The 12,500-nt window shown below is 37.8% G+C and overlaps 2 long non-coding RNA genes and 2 other non-coding genes across 4 annotated transcripts; 3 read left to right on the top strand and 1 right to left on the bottom strand.

The window, feature by feature from the left end:
- Positions 1-3,307: 3,307 nt before the first annotated feature.
- Positions 3,308-3,379, bottom strand: Trnat-ggu (transfer RNA threonine (anticodon GGU)). Its single transcript has one exon. It is a non-coding gene; the product is annotated as a tRNA-Thr (tRNA).
- A 222-nt stretch (positions 3,380-3,601) lies between these two features.
- On the top strand, positions 3,602-3,673 carry Trnat-ggu (transfer RNA threonine (anticodon GGU)). Its single transcript has one exon. It is a non-coding gene; the product is annotated as a tRNA-Thr (tRNA).
- Positions 3,674-4,404: 731 nt separating this feature from the next.
- LOC138015612 (uncharacterized) lies at positions 4,405-5,845 on the top strand. Its single transcript, XR_011125588.1, has 2 exons — positions 4,405-5,072; positions 5,313-5,845. It is a non-coding gene; the product is annotated as an uncharacterized lncRNA (long non-coding RNA).
- Positions 5,846-7,118: 1,273 nt separating this feature from the next.
- LOC138015692 (uncharacterized) lies at positions 7,119-9,417 on the top strand. Its single transcript, XR_011125605.1, has 3 exons — positions 7,119-7,347; positions 7,947-8,667; positions 9,334-9,417. It is a non-coding gene; the product is annotated as an uncharacterized lncRNA (long non-coding RNA).
- Positions 9,418-12,500: the final 3,083 nt, after the last annotated feature.

Here is a 12,500-nt window from a genome sequence, read left to right as displayed (position 1 = left end):
TCGCATTTGTTAGCGTTAATAGTATTTTCGGTCAGATGCTTCTGTTTTTTATGAGGGGTTTATTGTGTTGGTCTCCCATCCTAACACTAACCCCACGAAACAGGGCTAGACTTAGGCGAAGTTTCGTACTACAAAGCTGTCAGATGCTCAGAGGGCACACTTGTGGTGCAAAGAAGTTGTGAGGGAACTTGAAAATTATCAACATGTCAGCCCAGAAGCCAATGTTTCTCTCTTCTGTTTTATTTGTTATTCTTCAGAGACTGGAATGCTGTATTTCAATACCACACAATTCAGTGCCTTCTGATTTTCTGTAGCACGTACCACAGGCAACCCAGTGTATGCCTCACGGAAGCATCTCGTTTTTCTTTTTTTTAGTTTTTTTTTTCCGTGTCGGTAAAAGTCTTGCCTGTCACTCCCCTGGTAAGTGGTGTCTTTGTGCATAGAGCCTTCTGCGCGTATTTTCTTAGGATCGAGAGGGTAGTGGAACTGCGTAGATTTCTCTGGTTGACACAGTAGAATCATTAACTCCGCCTGCAATGGCGTCGAAAGTCATGTAACGCGAATGGCGTTTTAGTGGATCCTTAAACAAAATATACCCTTATGGAGCTCAATAATGGCAAGTCAATTGGATATACTAGGCAGGAATCTCAAAAGCGACGAGTACTGGACTTCGACAACAATCTATCGCTCGTCGAGACGAAATCAAAGTGAGCTGTATTTACCTGAAGTACATGGTAATTTGACACGATTGAGTTTCTTGTCTTCACGCACGCAATGAAATAGGAAGAGGTTTTCGCCTCTAAGAGCAAATATGTTGTTTGTTTCAATAAATTTTTCGCTGGAAAAGGATTCTGTGGTATTTTCTGCCTTTGTGAATTATAATATAATGTTGTGTATTGAATTTTCGAGCTTAAGGTTGAAATGTGATATGGGAGAAGTTTTTTAATATTGCTCTGTAAGCTGGAAGGGTTCACAGGCCTGTTGGAAGCGTGCTTGAGTTTCAACAAAATGAGCCCCAAAATCAGTGAAGAATTGTGACGCAGTTGAATAATAAAGTAGCTGCTATTTCCAAAATGATGGAATTACCTTGTGATAAATAACGTCGTACGCGTCTTGGAGAGTAAATTTTGACTTTGCATAAACAAGACTTGGGCGATTGTGATCGTTGTTTTGACTTCGCTCATTTCATTGTCAAACTTTATAACACTTGACAAAAAAAGAAACTTACAAACCCGGTATCTTGCCATCATTTGACACAGATGCTTCACTGTTTGGCGAGTAAACATGCCGCGGTAACTTCATCACGGCGCCCGCTGAATTCCGGCGATGTCACTTTCGATTTTGCGATTTATTTGTGCAGCCAAAACGTACAATAACAAAATCGATCGTTGCAAAAATCCCCCAAAATGTTTGTCGCTGATCGTAACTGTTTATATTCTATATTCACGGTTCAAAATAAATGTTGTTTTCATGTCGTAAATATGTTATTCTCGAGCGATCGTCCTGGAAACTTCCTTCTGCTCTTTCTAGAAACTGTGTATCAATATTTATTTACTTTTGCATCAATATTTGTTTTTGCATAAATAAAGCTAACAAAATCTGTACCTTGCTGAGTTCGCCTTTGTTAGCGTTAATAGTATTTTCGGTCTGATGCTCCTGTTTTATGAGGGGTATATTATTTTGGTCTCCCATCCAAACGCTAATCCCGCCCAACAGGGCTTAACTTCAGTGAACGTCGGTATTACAAAGCTGTCAGATGCTCAGAGGGCACGCTTAAACTTGTGGTCAAAAGAAGTTTATCAACATGTCAGCCCAGAAGCCAGTGTTTCTCACTTTCCATTTATTTTCTTCAATCTTTCTGGGTTCAGTACTTTGCTAGTAACCACATGTCTTCTCAGACTATTTACACAAGACTTCTACCATGGCACTACAATGATAGACAATACCAAAACAATATCGTGCACCGTTAGAGCTACATATTACGCAAGGACAGGTCTGTTTCGTCGTACGAACGTGTGAGGACCTGTGAGCCAAAGGGCCTCGTCTGGTATGACTTCTTAATGACCCCACAACTTGAAAAAAATGGTCTTGAACGGTGCACGTACCACAGGCAACCCAGTGTACCCTCACGGAGGGTCTAGTTGATCATATTAAGCGAATTTTCACCAAGCAGAAGTATTGGCGTGTTATCTAGATGAAGGAACGTGATCCCCACAACAGCAAAACTGACAATCTATAAAACAGCCATTATGCCACACTTCACATACTGTAGTCTCGTTTGGCACTTCTGCAAGGCTAGTGACAGGCGGAAACTGGAGTGCATTAACGAAAGGGGCTTACGGACAGTTTACAAAGACTGATCCGCATCATACGATGACCTCCTAAGAAGAGCAAAAATGACAACACTTTACAATCGAAGGCTTCAGGACATAGACAATTTCATGTTCAAAATAAAGCACGCCATGTTGCCAAGCTCAGTAACTGAACTATTCAACACTAGTCGTACAAACTATATAATCTCACAAACGCAGATTTCAGACAGGAAGGCTTCAATACTACAAAATACGGCAAACACTCTCTCAGGCATTTTGGACCACGTCTTTGGTCAAAAATTAACCGGGAGCTTAGATCGGCACCTACAATCAGTAACTTTAAAAAAGGCATCAGACAGGCAGACCTAGGCTCGTTAATAGATGTCTCGTGTAACAACTGTGTCCTTTGCAAGAGTTAGCAATATATTCGCCTCGCTTCTTACTCTTTTATGATTCAGGGAGGGTTATCTATTAGGTAGTTATTTTTAGAACTAGAATTTAGAGTTTCAAATTCAGAATTTTATATAAAGTGTGAAACTTGATTTTCGCAAAACAGTGCTCAATACATAGAAGTAGAGCGGAGTATATATTGAAGAAAAAAAAACAAGTAAAACTACACGTTCATCGCTACAAGCCTGTTTCGTGGCCGCCCACTCATCATCATCCCCTGATGAGATGGCGAACACGAAACAGGCTTGTAGGGATGAACTTGTAGTTTTACTTGTTGTTTTTTTCTTCAATATATGTTTTTTTCTTCAATATATGTTTTTTTCTTCAATATATATATATATATATATATATATTGAAGAATATATATATATATATAATGATTGTGTAAGTTTGAGCGGGGAAATAACAACAACTAACTGCCTCATTTACCTTTGGATCACCAACCTATTCCCTTCAGAAGGCGATTCACAGTGATTTCTGACAAGTATTAATTAGTAGTGTAGGATGGGAACAGAAATCGATACAACAAAGGAAATGAGTGAAAATGTGTTCAGCCGGGAATCGAACCCGGGTCTCCTGGTTACCGGTCAGATGCCTTACCACTCGGCCACTGAACCAACCCCGCCATTCAGCCGAATTGGAAGGACCTTTAAATGGCAAGCTCTGAGGAGAATCGCACATTTTCTGCAGTGAGGATCGCGTCACTATGCTCAAGTTGATCAGCGATTCACAGTAAATTTCTCCCTATATATGAAATGATTGTGTAAGTTTGAGCGGGGAAATAACAACAACTAGCTTGCCATTTAAAGGTCCTTCCAATTCGGCTGAATGGCGGGGTTGGTTCAGTGGCCGAGTGGTAAGGCATCTGACCGGTAACCAGGAGACCCGGGTTCGATTCCCGGCTGAACACATTTTCACTCATTTCCTTTGTTGTATCGATTTCTGTTCCCATCCTACACTACTAATTATATATATATATATATATATATATATATATATATATATAGGCAGAATATAAAGGTTTACACCAACAATGGACTCACAGCAGAAGGATCCAGAGGATACAGTACCACCACGTGAATAAATAAGCAAATACTGAGTGAAAATAGTGGGGTAAACTTCTAACTGGTCTGACTTGGTTTCACAACGTTTCGGCTATTCAGCCTTCTTCAGATGAAAGTTAAAATCTAAAAACTAAAGACTATTTACAATGGCTGCGTGTATTGGAAGTAAAGGCTTATATAGGACAGTAATAAAAGCAAGGTGACACACGCTAACACCAACCCAGTGTGGCCAACACATCACGCATGCGCGATGTTATTATTGCTGTTTATTGCTGTTTTTAATTTATGTGACACACCGATCTCTTAATGTGATCCACCTTCCCACACGCTTGCCGTGGGAGAACAGTTTTGCTGTTCCCAACCCAGCTTACCACATGTTTGGCATGTGAAGCTGCCACTTAAAGGGGTGCTAAACACACCCGCCTGGTATGTTAACTACGCCATGCTGATGTGTTCCAAAAGGCCGAAACAGCTGTCCATGGCTGCTAATTGACCGGGTGAAATGGTTGTGCGCATGCGTGATGTGTTGGCCACACCGGGGACACCGCGGCAAAATGAGTGCGCATGCTCCGCTTCGAACACATTTGGTTCATTTGATTCGAGCTTTTGAGCTCTTTGTGTTTGAGTTTATTCGGCGGTGAAGGAAAAGTTCTATTGGACCTTTTGATGATCAAGATCTCACGCTCAACATAGACTCGACAGAAAAACTAAGCAGTAGTTCCGAGTTGTTTCCAACGAGAAAGTCAAAAGAGGTAAGCTTATTTTAGGCATGAAATATTTATTTGTTTATGTCGTTTCCATGGAAGTTATCTTTGCCAAACCATGTTTGCTCGACAGTCTGTTTGCTTGTGTTTCGGTCACACCGTTGAAGACCTAAAAGTTGTAAATTTTAAACTGATAACATTTTTCGTTTACTGTTTTTCGCCTAAGGGCAATTCCTCTAAAAACGCGGAGGGTTTTGACAAAACAGAAGTTTTAACCTCTGACATGTGATACGAGAGCCATGGATTTTTCTGTGACCTGGTTCTCCACAGCAACAGCAATGGTTTGTATGGTAGATGGTGATGCTCTTTCTTTTCCAGCTCTGTGTTGCTTTGCAGGACACACCAGGTTGTGGTATGATGCAATTTAATTGATCTCTAGATTTCTGTTGATTTCATTGTTCCAGTCATCTGACCTGAAGAAATCTTGTGGAAAGTGTTGATATTTGGCTGGCTGTCATTTTGACTGTCGTTACTTTCAAGATGTGAGCAACTGTTTTCATCTGCATTGTTAGACAAAACCTCTTATTTAGGGAGTCAGTTAAGTTGTTTAGTTTTTTTATAAAGGGATCTTTACAAATAGGGCACAGATTTCCATGTTTTTTTTCAAGTATCTTAAATGACATCTGTGCATGAAAATGACCAAGTGATAATATTAAATATTATTGTTTTACTTTGATCAGTTTCCTGTTGTTTCTTAAACATGTCATTTATTCTTATTCCAGTGCTTAAGTCTAAAACTCTTTCTGGTGTGTGTGTGCTGATCTGGTCAAACCATGCATGGCAAGCAACATTCCAGATTGTTTTCAGAGATTGTGATGAGGATTTCAGCGTTGAACATTTTATTGGTTTTGTGATGAAAAAAGCCAGGGTTGTTATTCATCTCTCATTTTTTCCTGCATGAGATCCTGCATGATGACAACAGTATTACTGCAAATTAAACATCACAGATGTGAGCATGTCAGTGATTAAAACAAGATGGTTTCCAAACAGCTCTTCAAAATTGTCTAGAAAAGGGACGATAATTATTTACTTTCCACACCTAAGTCAATGTTTGAACAAGCAAATATAATTTGGTTTTTTAATCCAAGTAAACTGTCTTACTTTCATTAATACAGCTGTATGTTATTCTAGTCTTTCTCTTGCTAAGCATTAGTTTGGATATTAACTTCTGAGAATGCTCCTACTTGTAATAGTCTTAATAATGAATATACGGTACTTACAACAATAAAATTATAGAAATATTTGAGTTACTGTATATTGTGTTTTGTGGTAACACATACCATAGTAGTTGTTGTGGTTGTTGTTGTTGTTGTTGATAGAGTCATTGTGGGTCCAGATAGAGCCATTGTGGGTCTATCATTGGGTAGTGAAACTGGATCAGTTGTGCATAATAAAATGTTAGAATATGAAGCAGAATGCCTCTAGTCTTGCTGGATGTATGATTACATTCCTCTCTGAGTATCTTTATACACAGTGCAAAATTTAGGCTGGATTTTTGCTGGTGCAATGCATGCAAAAGTGAAATCAGTATTTTCCAAACACATGCAGGTGAATGGTTTCTTATTTCATTATCATGATTATTATGTCTCCCCACCCTCATCCCAGCAAGGCTCTACAAGGTGATCGACAAAGCTGGAGAAAAAAATAACAGTTACCAGCCAGCTGCAGGAAAAATACTGGAAAAATATTTTCAACGATGGACCACTACCAAACTCCAAGTAAAAGGGAAACATCAAGTAGCATTGGAGTCAAATTTATACTTAGTTTCAAAACTTTTTTGCGATCCTCTCTTAAAATTAAGACTTCTTTTCTTTATTTTATTGCCTTGCTCTTGGAAAAGTAACTAGTGTTGTAAAATATGAGAATGGAGGGCAGGGAAGTGACTTATCCAAGTTGCCGAATGAGTGGGATGCGGGCATGAAAAGAACTTATTTCTCTCTTTCAAATGATTCCAATGAAACAAGCAGACAATTTCCTCGTTCAACAGGAGCAACAGAAGCCATCTTCGCAGTAGAAATTATCACTGTGCCCTTGCAAAGATGTTTACCCCGCGTTTTCCTCCTCAGTGCACAGTTTTCCCCCCAGAAGTTTACCAACGCAGAGACCATCGCGACTAATAACATTACGAACTTCGTCCTTTTGCTCTAGCGCTCGAATGCAAGGTAAAAATTCTCCTGGTTTGAACCATAGTTTTTTGGTTTGAAAAGACACACGGAAGATTAGTCTTTCAGGAAGCTCTCTTCAAAATTTAAACCTTATCAAAGTAGTGTTGTCCTTATCATCGCAAAATGAAAACAAACACTGAGAATTTAAATTGCCGCCATTTTGCCGCGCTGTTGTTTCTATGGTAAATTCAATTGATACCAGTCCCTCGCGCGTGGAAACGATTCGCGCGTGGCTCAAGCCTGCGCACTCATTTTGCCGCGGTGTCCACACCGGGTTGTTCACTGGCGAAAAATGTCTGCGCATGAGTCGCGCGATATGACACGTGATGCGTTTCCGGGACTATCATTGGCTCTCGTGAAAAAAACACTCCCGAGATGAACAGAAAAATGGCTGCGGTTTGAGTATCGGTAGCTTGTTGGTTTCCGTTCTTTTTAGAGCGATCAAGGCTAGTTTTAACGCCAGTTTCAAGTGGAATGTATTCTTAGAGAACGTACTTGTTGTGTAAAACGTTTGAAAGTTCAATCCAACCAGCATCCTCGGAAAGTTTGCTCCTGGAAAATTTTATTTCGTGGGATAAGAGCTGCGAAACAGGTGAGTTTTTTACGCAATTTTTAATGTGGAAAGTTTGTTGCCACCGGGTACAAAAAGTTACTGTAATGTGCAGAAAGGAGGATTCCCAAGGTTTCCGTTCATGTGTCAATTGGCTTGTACCAGGTGGCAAGGAAATGGCAATATTGTCCAACGTGAAGGTTATTTTTTTCTGCGTTACACCTTACGATCGGCACCTCTACATTAATGATCAATGATTCGATCAGATGTGAATTTGATTTTGAATGTGATTGTGTCATTGGGAACGTAACCCTAGCTAGTATCAAATATTTTAAATAGCTGCTTTTAAGGTCATTTACCCTTTTCTGGTGAAGGTCTAAGTTATTATACTTTTTAGCAGTCACAACTCAACGATCCTTGCGTTCAAGTAGTTTCCAAGTGATGGTCGGATTTGCAATTAATTCGAGTTTAAAATCAAAATCAAAATCCATGTTAGTTAAAATAATGTTTGGAAGAACAGAATTGTAGGTACAGATGTATATAGATATCTATAGATTCAGGTTCGTGACTGTTTTTGAAGTCTTTTTTTTTTTTTAGACTATTGTTTTCCGGAAGCATTAATGATGTAATTTTGGTTTTAGGGGACTGTCATGTGTTGTTGGATCAAGGAAATTCTGTTTTGAGTCAAGTGTGGTTGACAGTGGATAGTTGTTCCTGAAAAGGCTGAAAGGAAGCTTTATTGCCTTGGACTTTTTTTGGTTACACCCCGCATGTTTGGTTTTTTCTTAGATGGCAAAATTTATTAATATATTATGTGATTTGGAGCTGCAGCTAGAAACAGTGTCTCATGCATGAGGTCTCATTGGGTTTGATGGTAGTAAAATAATTTTGGTAAAAAATATGTTTAGAGTTTTTATCATAACTTCTCATCTTGGTCCTGCTGGACTTCAAACATGCTCTACCATTTTGCACAAGGAACTTGTCAATCAACCATTACCTTTTGGTGTATTTGCAATATGATCTTTTGGATAGCAATTGATTTATTTTTCTTATTTCTTACGTGTAGATATCCTATGTCTGTCACATACTGTAGTTAGTTTTAAGCTTTTATGTCCTGTAGTGTATCTTTATTATAGTTAGCACATGACCCCACAAGCATGTGTTATTGCTTTAATATTGATTGTGTTTGAATAAAGGATATTGTTGTCTTGTCTTGTAGATAATGCAAAACAGCCTCAGTTGTATTTGCATTATTTCTGAATGTTACTTTTTTGAAGGGCAAACCATTAAAAAGTGCACAAAGTTTGCAGGAGTTCAGGAAAAATATTCAAAATATTCATTGATTTGAAGTTCCTGAAGCAGGTAAATCTTGAAGAGTTCATGCAACCATATTTGGAATATATGGCATTTCTATTTGGGAATGTTCAAGTCCACAGAATTCATTTTCTTTATATTGAGAAGTACTGTAAGACTGTTGACTCCATGGGGTTCCCCATTGACGAGTAAAATCGTCTGGTGTTAGACAGAGCAAAATACTCTGGCTTTAGACAGAGTAAAATACCAAGTATGGCCGGTTTAGGGGTGAAAGGGTTAATTAAATTTCATCATTACTTTGACTTTTTCTTCATTTGAACGAAAACAAAGTGTTTAATAATTACCTCCACCATTGCTATACAACTGCATTGGCTTTTAGAACAAAGTATCAAAGTTGAAGCTGGTGGCTCAAGGAGAAAACTTTGCAAAAGTTAGGTTAAAAATACTTTTATGGTATTTGAGTATTATTGAAGAACAGATTTGCATAATATCATTAAAGTCATTAAATCAATGAGAATCCAAACATGAGGATGCAGTTTGCTCAGGAGGGGTCCTTAAAGGTAACAGAATCTTGTTTTGTGGATGTAGGCTAAAGAAATCTGACCCCTTAGAGGAACCAGTTCTAAATTGACAAATGACTGGCATTTTATAATTCATAAGTAAAAGTTATTTGCTCTCTTACCAAATTGTTCTACAGTTCCATTCATTTTTCAGATTGATAGCCTTAAATGACTGCAGCAACTCTGCCAGCTGTTTGGTCTCAGTATCATAAGCAGTACAAAACCACGAAATTTTCTCCAAAAAGGAACAGCAAGAACCCCTGTCATTTTTGCAAGGGAATCCCCCTTTGGGTAGTTTGTTCACTTCACACCCATTGTTTAACACTATCCAGGGACTAAACCAAGGATGGAAATTGATTACAGCTTAAATAAATTGGACCCCTTTTTTTAATTTCTGACACTTACTGCATTCAACTTTAATTTATTCATCCTTTGAAATGGTAGGAATGATTGCTATTATTTACAGCAATTGCTAAAAATTCATTGCATCTAATGTTGAAATACATTGTATTTTTACATATGATTTATGAGTCAATGAGTCATGAGTCAATGAGTTAGTGCAGTTACCCTAACCCATAAAATGAAAGCTAAAATTTAACCTAACCCTGCTTAGGCCTGATCACTGAAACAAGGGCTTAGGCTTAATCAATAAATTATCTCTAATATATAATATTGACTGTGTGTCTCATTGACTAATTGACTCATAAATAATGGGACCTCTTTACATATGGAAAGATAACAGGAGTTATTTCTGTGAAGTCTTATCCAGAAAACTGCAACATGGGATTATGCACCTTTCAAATGTAGCTTTGTATGCTTTTGCTCAATGTCTTTGAACAATTATTACAGAAAATTATACAAAGTTATGGTTTTTTTTAAAGTTAAATCTAATGCAAGGGGATTAAAATTATTGAAGCAGTTGTGTTGCAACCAGATTCCGCAAAGAGAGGTTAAATAATTTGTTGTCCTGGAAGTACTTAGTAGGCCAGCATGAAATTTGTGAAATGTTTTGGAGGGTGGCACTGAATCACCTTCAACAAGTTTTCTAAACTTTGAAGATACCTAATTTTATATCCTCCTGCTGTTTTATTGCTAGAAGATAAAATCAATTCCTGATTAAGTATTTTTGTTGTCAATGTGGTGAAAGTGCCTTATTAGCAGTTAAGTAATATTTTGTTACAGTAAAATTCTCCCTGCTAGTAAGCTGGATTTCTGAATCAAATTCTCAACTTAGAATGTTGTTGTTTTGGCTATTCAGAGTTAACCTAATCTGTGTTTATTTCTATAATTTGGAGGGAAGCAAACAATTTGCATTTTGCTTGGAACAATAACAATATATAATTGCAACTAAAAGGTTTCCTTTCTAGTGTACCCAATATGAGGTGCTATGACATGGTTATTATTACTGCTAAATTCACTTTAAAATTTTTTTTTTGAAGGACTGAAATACATTTCTAAATTTTCCCCTCGGTCTTAATAAATTTTCCTCTATGGAACACTTGAATGACAATTTTAACAACTTAATTTTGAAAAAAAAAAAGCGAAAATCTTAACATTTTCTGTTAGATGCGGGGCCCCGCGGAAACATCGTGTAACTATTTAGTTGGAAGAGAAACCACTTGGAAATTTAGTGGTATCTTTTTTGTTCCACTTTTTGAAAGATAAACGCATGAATTGAAATCAAGATGGTAGTCCATTAGCTGGTAAGCTCCACAAACGAATTTCCACTCGAACACTGTCACAGCAACCGAGACTCGCGTTGGCCTTGAAATTTTTTAAGAAATTTCCCTCGTAGCACTGTTGGCTCAAAAGAGAATCTCGCTGGCATAAAAACGCACTATGCAGTCAGACATTCGTCCGTTTTACGGCCTGAAAAAAAGTCTTTTTACTGTCGTCGGAGATCTAATAAACACTGAATGGCAGCCATGTTTAAATTGAGGTATTGAAGTCACATGACAAGGCCTCGACCAATCAGACATGTTTCGCCAGTGAAACCGGGTTGGTGTTAGCGTGTGTCACCTTGCTTTTATTGCTGCTTATATAGGCAACTTAATTAAAGAATACAAAGAGGTTTTAATTACAATAGTTAAAATAAAAGCAAGTGTCAAAAGTTACGCGACAAGCCAAACGTAACGAATTTCCCGCAGAAGGCCTCTAAATGTCTGAATGATCATAATGGGAGCCACAACAAGGTCCCAAAGCAGGGCCCTTAAACAATGCCGTAAAAAAACAAAAAAAAAAATAAAAAAAGCAGAATACTCCAATGGGGCCCATGAACGCGGCAAGCAAGTCGCACAACAATTGACAAATGCATACATAAGAAACTGGACAGGTCACAATCATTCACAAAGCAAGAACAGGTGAAAAGGTCAAATTAGTTGTGATAATTAATACGATTTTTGGAGCGAAATTCCCGCCTTTTGTTAAGGCCATGCGGATTGAATGTGAATAGCTGCGTCATCCAATAGGCTTCTCTTGTGAGCAGTAACTGGTCTAAATGTACTGGATTTTGGAAGGATACAACTTGTTCAATGACGGTAAATCCCCACTATTTTCACTCAGTATTTGCTTATATATATATATATATATATATATATATATATATATATAATTATATATATTATATATATTCCATTTTCGAGTAGAACGTATTTCGTAGAGCGCTCAACTCAATCGATTGAGGAGCAATAACTATGACTTTACACAAGTTTAGGTTTCACGAGTAACCATCGTTTAATGCTACAGAACTGTTTCGTATGGTACAAGTACCACACTCATCAGGCAATTTTAACGATTGAACTGTTGAAATTGGAAAGCTGGCAGTTAAATACGGAAATTTGAATAATTGCTATAGTAAATGCGTTACATTTTAGCAGCTGCTAGGTAACAAAACATGATAAGGGGATTCTATGTCGGTATTTTAAATTTACGTTACTCTGAAGTTCCGGAGTACATATCGGTTTCTGTGGGGGCATGAACTTGCTAATTCGTTTCTTCTGTTAAGGCTACACAGTTCTTTCTTACACATGATTATGAAATTTTCATTCAGACAAAGACTACATTTCTTGCTAATATTGCTGTAGGGTCTACATTTTTTAAGAATTTTCCATTTACAGTTTGAAACGGCTTCCTTGCATCTTGTAAGTGCCAAACATGTTTGGAAAGCTCTGTCTCATTTCTTCTGTTTGAATGTCGAAAGGATGTTTTGTGATTCCTGTAGCGTTCCTTGAAGTTTGTGGCTAGTCCAACGTAGGTTTCAGTTGTTGTCTCGGTGGTGACTGTTGCTTGATAAATTACGTTAGTTTGAAGGCATTTTCCTTC

The sequence above is a fragment of the Montipora capricornis genome, chromosome 9 (assembly GCF_036669925.1).
Source record: "Montipora capricornis isolate CH-2021 chromosome 9, ASM3666992v2, whole genome shotgun sequence".
Taxonomy (NCBI): domain Eukaryota; kingdom Metazoa; phylum Cnidaria; class Anthozoa; order Scleractinia; family Acroporidae; genus Montipora; species Montipora capricornis.
Note: the sequence above shows the minus strand (reverse complement) of the source record. Positions and strands in the feature narration are given on the sequence as shown.